A 5,945-nucleotide genomic window follows, 5' to 3' on the forward strand; every position below is an offset into this window, starting at 1 on the left:
GTTCGGGGACCTTGAACACCTGTAGGGTGGTCCCTCTGAATTCCCAGAATTCAGTAAAAGGATCAGAAGATTTCACTTTACTTAAGAAGTTTCCCTGTTTCAATGCTACTAAAAAAAAAAAAAAATCCCAAACTGACAGGAAATTCTGACAAAGTATCACCTTGACATTGAAAAAACACACGGCTTTAATCTTCAGTGCAACAGTCGGTGAACATATCTTAAGTATGGCGGAAACAGAAGAGCTTTCTTCCTGTTGACATACATTCTGACACTTCCATGGACTTGGGGCCAGGCATCCCTACTGCTCAGCAGCAGGCGTGCCAGCTGACCCTGTGTGTTAGTCAAGGTGCGGACAAGCGGACTCTCACATTCACCTGCTCCCACCTTGCCCTGGATTGTGGGGAGAACTCACCCTGCATCCTATAACCTGGCACTAAGCAGTACAAGGGCTAGATGTGTGCCTCGCACGTAGCTCTTATAACTCTGCAGAGTCTGGAGGGATTGACACTCTTGGGAGCCATGGTTCCCAGAGCTGCTCACTCAGGCTACTTAGCTCTTCCTCTGTGTTTTGGGGACAGAGGCCACTGGGCAGATGCCACACACACCAGGTCAGGTAAAGGACTCCGAGCTGAAAGATAGATTTGGGGAGGTGAGAATTCAATTCTGTACTTCAGAAGTCTCCAGAAAGATATTGTTCACCACCCTACACAATGCTTTCTATGGTGAGAGCCAGAAACCTAGGCTACTTCATGCTGTCCCTGCTGCTCCCTGCTGCTCCCTGCTGCTCCCTGTCTTCTTCATGCTGTCCATTCTGCTCCATGCTGTTCCGTGTATTCTCCGTGTTCTTTCATGCTGCTCCATTCTGCTCCATGCTACTCTATCCTGCTCCACGCTGCTCCATGTCTTCTCCATTGTGCTACAGGTCTTCTCCATACTGCCCCATGCTGCTCCATGCTGCGCCATGTCTTCTCCATGCTGCCCTTAGTCTTCTCCATTCTGCTCCATTCTGTTCCATATACTCCATGCTGCTCCATGTCTTCTCCATGCTGCTTCATGTTGCCCTATGGTATTCCATGCTTCTCCATGCTGCTGCATGTCTTCTCCATGCTGCTCCATGTCTTCTCCATGCTGCTCCGTGTTTTCTCCATGCTGCTCCATGCTGCTCTATCCTGTTCCATGTCTTCTCCAACTGCTCCATGCTGCTCCATGTCTTCTCCATGCTGCTTCATGTCTTCTCCATGCTGCTCCATGTCCCACCCCCACTTTCTCCCACATCAATAGGACATGCTGTAGGCACAGAGGAGACAGTTCTCTTGGGAGGTACCAAGGAAAGAGTCACTGCAGAAGAGGCACTGGGGCTGAGCCTTGCTTGATGGAAGTTTATGAGCAGAACCGGGAGGGGAAGCGTATTCCCAGGAGAGGGAACAGCATGACCCAAGGCACTGAGGCAAGAGCATGTGTGGCTTCCATGGAGATAGCAGGCAGCACCTGGGCTTTATGGGTTGGAGCTCCTCATTTAGCCTCCATGAAGAGTGTTTATTCTGCACTGCAAATCAGCAGGTAGGTGAGGATACCACCCTCTCAGGGAAGCCAGCTGTGGACCAGCTGACACACATGAGAACACCTCATCTGAGCGCCCCATCCGAGCACAGGGGTGGAGGACTGCAGAGAGGCCCGCAGTCAGGGCAGAGGCTGAGCAAGAAGAGGAGGACCCATGCAAACGGTCGTGGGACAGCAGTCCAAGCAGAGAGGACCCCACATTCAGGGGTAGCAGGGAGACCTAGAAGGAAGGAGTGGCATCAAGAGGCAAGTGGTGCAATTCTGGCCTGGAGTGAGGCAGTCCAGGTGCAGCAGCACCGAGCATGGGGGATGGGAAGAGGATCTGGAGCAAGGATCCACAGCTGGAGCTCTGGGGCCTCCTCAAGGCCGGTCTGAATGCTGTGGGGTGGAGGTGTCGGAGGTGTCGTTTACTGAGAGGGAGTCAGTAGGCGCCTTTTGGCAGGAGGACAGGCACGCAGGATGAGGAACCCCAGGTGCAGGCTGAGGGCCAGGTGTGCCTCTGTGTTCTGGGTGTGTCTTCGGGGAGGAGAAGCAGGAGCAGAGGTTAGGGGGTGGGAGAGCAGAGTATCCAGGCCAGAAACGCAGGATGAGAGGAGCCCCAGACTCCTGGCTGGTGCAGAGTGGCGGGGGAGGGGGCAGGGGCCTGCGCAGAGGATCCGCAGTGGGCCTCGTCCTGGGGAGCAGCAGGGGCAGCAGCATGGAGGGGGTTCAGCCTGGCCTGTGGCCCACCAGGAGCCCAGCCTCTCTCGTTCTGGGGTCAGGAAGGGGAGGGGAGGGAGGGACGGCAGCATGCCAGGAACCGGTACTTCTTACACATTTGTATTCTGAAAAATGAGAAAATAACATAAAAGCACAGGGAGGAGTCTTTGAGCTTTCAAGTCTGGGCCAGAGTTTCCACAATACGGTCCTTAGCCACAATTGCGCCACACTGAGAGCCCGTCCCGCAAACCTGTGGACCTTGACCTCCGTGTCTGGCGGCCGCTCAGGACAGGGAGTGGGAGCGTCTGTGTTTGTTTTTTGTACCATTGCTTTGAGGGCTGAGATCCACGTCTTTCCTCTCAGGCTGTTTGTGGTCTCAGTGCAGTGCATCCAGACGCGGCGTGGTTCCCGGGAGAGTCGTGGTGTCCCAGGGTTCCCGCCGGCTTTTAAAAATAACTGACAAAAGAGAACACCTACCAGGAGACCAAGACATGTCCGTTCACTCAAAGGACAGATTTACATCAACATGAAAAATGAGGATGAAAGTTCTCCTACCTGTTCTTGGAATTCTGGTTGGGACACAATGTTACCGTGTGACGTGGAACCGAGCCCGGGCGCCAGGGCTCTGTCTTCCTCTTACAAGGCCACTCTGTACACCTGGGCCTGTCTCTGCCCCAGTGCAGAGGGATCCCCCCCCCGCCCCCACTCCAAGTTCCGGTGCAGAGACCCCATCTCCAATTACCGACATGCCTTCATTATCTAGAAGTATAATTCTCAGAAACTGTGGGAGGTCTGAGCAGGTGCCGGTTTGAATGCAAGTGCCCATCAGAATGCGCCTGTAGGGCACGAGAGCACGGATGGGATCTTTCACGGAACAGTACAGTTCAGGACTTTCTTTTTCTTATGGGAGACTGCCCTCTTCTCCTGCTGACCTGCACACATCAGAGGATGCAAGAGCACAATGCTGCCTGGGCCCTCCCGTCGGAGCGCGGCTCTTTCTCCCGCCTTGGCCTCTAACTGGGCAAGAGCCACAATCTCTCTAAGGAGCCTCAATTTCCCCATTAAAACCTGGGGGGTCATTTCACAGAACTCCCATGGAAAGTGTTAAGAAGGCTAATGGGATTTAAAGGGTCTCATCCCCAGCCACGCAGGCTCCAGGGGAGCTTTCCAAAACACCATTCCTCAAACCAAGAGAATGGAAGGCTTTGGGGTGAGGGCTGGGCCCCACGTGGTCTGACACACGGTGTGGGCGAGGATCACTGAGCAGGTGTGAAAGCAGCCCAGGGGCCGGACGGGAATGCCACCTGCACTGTGCCAGTTGCTGGCAGTGGCGGGACCTGCTGTTCATTGTGAATTAAGTGACCAGGGACAGCAGCTTAGACGTGGTACAGAAACATTTCCATTTTGACAACTTCGAGCCAATCCTCTTTCACCCAGTGTCACCACCAAACAGCCCTTTTAAAGTAAAAAAAAACAAAAAACAAAAAACAAAAAAACTCCAAAAAACCTCACATTTATTTTAAGTTATTTTATTGCAAATGAGTTACCTGTATCCCTATCAGCACCCAGAGCTGTCTTCCCTTGGTGGCACCAGTCACCTACCAGCAGTGAGTTTTTTGATGCCCTCAACATGGGGGCGGGCTGTCTGCCCCATGGCTCTTCCCCCCTCCTGCTCTGCTCTACTTACTCCCAGAGGTACTGGCATGGAAATCCCAGGCAGCCTCACGTCCTGTCCACAGGGCCTCAGAAACCTGGGCTCGCTGATGATACACCTGCCCAGGTGGAGTTCAAGAGCTGTGCTGTCCAAACATGGTGGCCACTGGCCGGTCATGTGTGGCATTAGAATTCAAGTAATTAAAATTACGCACAATTAAAATTCAGTCCCCCAGTTGCACTGAACACATTTAAAGTGCTCAATGGGCATGTGTATCCAAGAGCTGCCGTATAGGACAATGCAATTCTGAAATATTCCATCATCCCAGAAAGTGCTATAGGACAGCACAGTTCTAGAACATTCCACCATTAGAGAAAGGGTTATTGGACAGTGCAACTCTGGTGTCTCCCTCCTACCCCTGCGGCTCCCTGGCACCTTTCCCAATCTGCCCCTCCCCCCATCTCCAGAGGAGACCGTCTCAAGGAAGCCCTGGGCTGCTAGCCTGAAGTAGCCAGAATGTAGTTTTGCACATACAGTGTGGACGGCTGAGTAATGGCCCAGGACATCCTTGTCCTCGTCCTTGGGATCTGTGGGTATGTGACCTCACATGGCAAAGAGACTTTGCAGATGGGATTAAGTTAAGGATTAACTTAATTAAGTAAGGAGATGAGCCTGGATGATGCAAGGGAGCCCCGTGGATCTGCAAGGCCCTTGTAAGAGGGAAGTGGAGGGTCTGAGTCAGATGGATGGTGTGGTGATGGAGGCAGAGGCTGGGGGCGTGGTGTGCCTGGACAGTGGAGGAGGGGCCCCGAGCCAGGGGTTGCGGGTGCCTCCAGCAGTTGGGGAAGCCAGGAAACCACTTGGTCCTGGAGCCTCCAGCAGGAACCAGCCCGCCCACATATTGACCGCCCCTCCAGACCCTAAGGCAGCAAATGCATATTGTGGGAAGCCACTGAGTTTGCAGCACCTTCACCCTCTCGGCCACAGGACACTCTCCCTGTGCATGAAAGCCCACCTCACTAAAGACTCAGGAGTGGTGACCTTGCCCCAGAAGACAAGAAATAGTCTTGGTCTGAGCCAAACTTTAAAGTACCCTCTCCTCCTTGACCATCCTCCCGCAGCTCCACCCTCAGGCTAATGGCCAGGCCATGCACCCATCACCCCATCACTGGCTAACTCACGCTCACTTGGCAGAACAGAGGTGCCTCCGTGGCTCCAGCCTCCTGGAGGGCCTGATGTGTTGCGTTTGGATGAGGCGTTGTGACACGGTGGGGTGGGCGCCATGACCCATGCTCTTTCCCAGGGAAGAGGGTGCGTGAGGAGGTGCAGGACTGCTTTCTCTGCAGCTCTGCATCCAGAACCTCCAGTTCCCCAAAGCCAGACTGTAACCTGCGGTGGCTCTGAGCACTCCGCCAAAACAAACCACCTCCATATCATACGTTCTCTCTGATTTGAAATGCTACTTCTGGGCTGTAATAAGTCTATTTATTCTTTATCTCCCCAAAATGAAATGGTTTTTTTTTGCTGCACCCCAGTGAATAGCATATTTTCTGCTCAGGAACGGGGAGGGGGGGCAGTGCCGTGGCCACATGCTTGCTGCATGTCTGTCATCCCTGGGCTCTGAATGCCCAACATAGACAGGCAGTCTCCACATTCTTGGCATTCCCGGAGAAAAAAGATATCTTAGCTTTTTAAAACTTAAACAACAGCTACTTACATTACAGGGAGAAAAGGACTATTTAGAAAAGGAAGAGGAAGAAAATATGCAATGCTTATGTTTCCATGCTGTGTCCTGCTGTGCACCTGACAGCAGGGTAAGTCGGAAGATGACACGATTGTGTTGTCCGTGAGCTGCATTGCCAGAGAGGATGCAATATCCGTGTTGCTATAAGAATAAAAATGCCATTTTCAATTAGGATGTCCCTGGGCCTTGAAAAGGAGGAAAGCTCTCCAACACATGCTCTAAGATGGATGAATGTGGAGGACGTGATGCCCAGTGCAAAAAGCCAGTCACAAAAAGACAAACACTGTA

Source organism: Canis aureus, chromosome 3 (assembly GCF_053574225.1).
Source record: "Canis aureus isolate CA01 chromosome 3, VMU_Caureus_v.1.0, whole genome shotgun sequence".
NCBI lineage: Eukaryota > Metazoa > Chordata > Mammalia > Carnivora > Canidae > Canis > Canis aureus.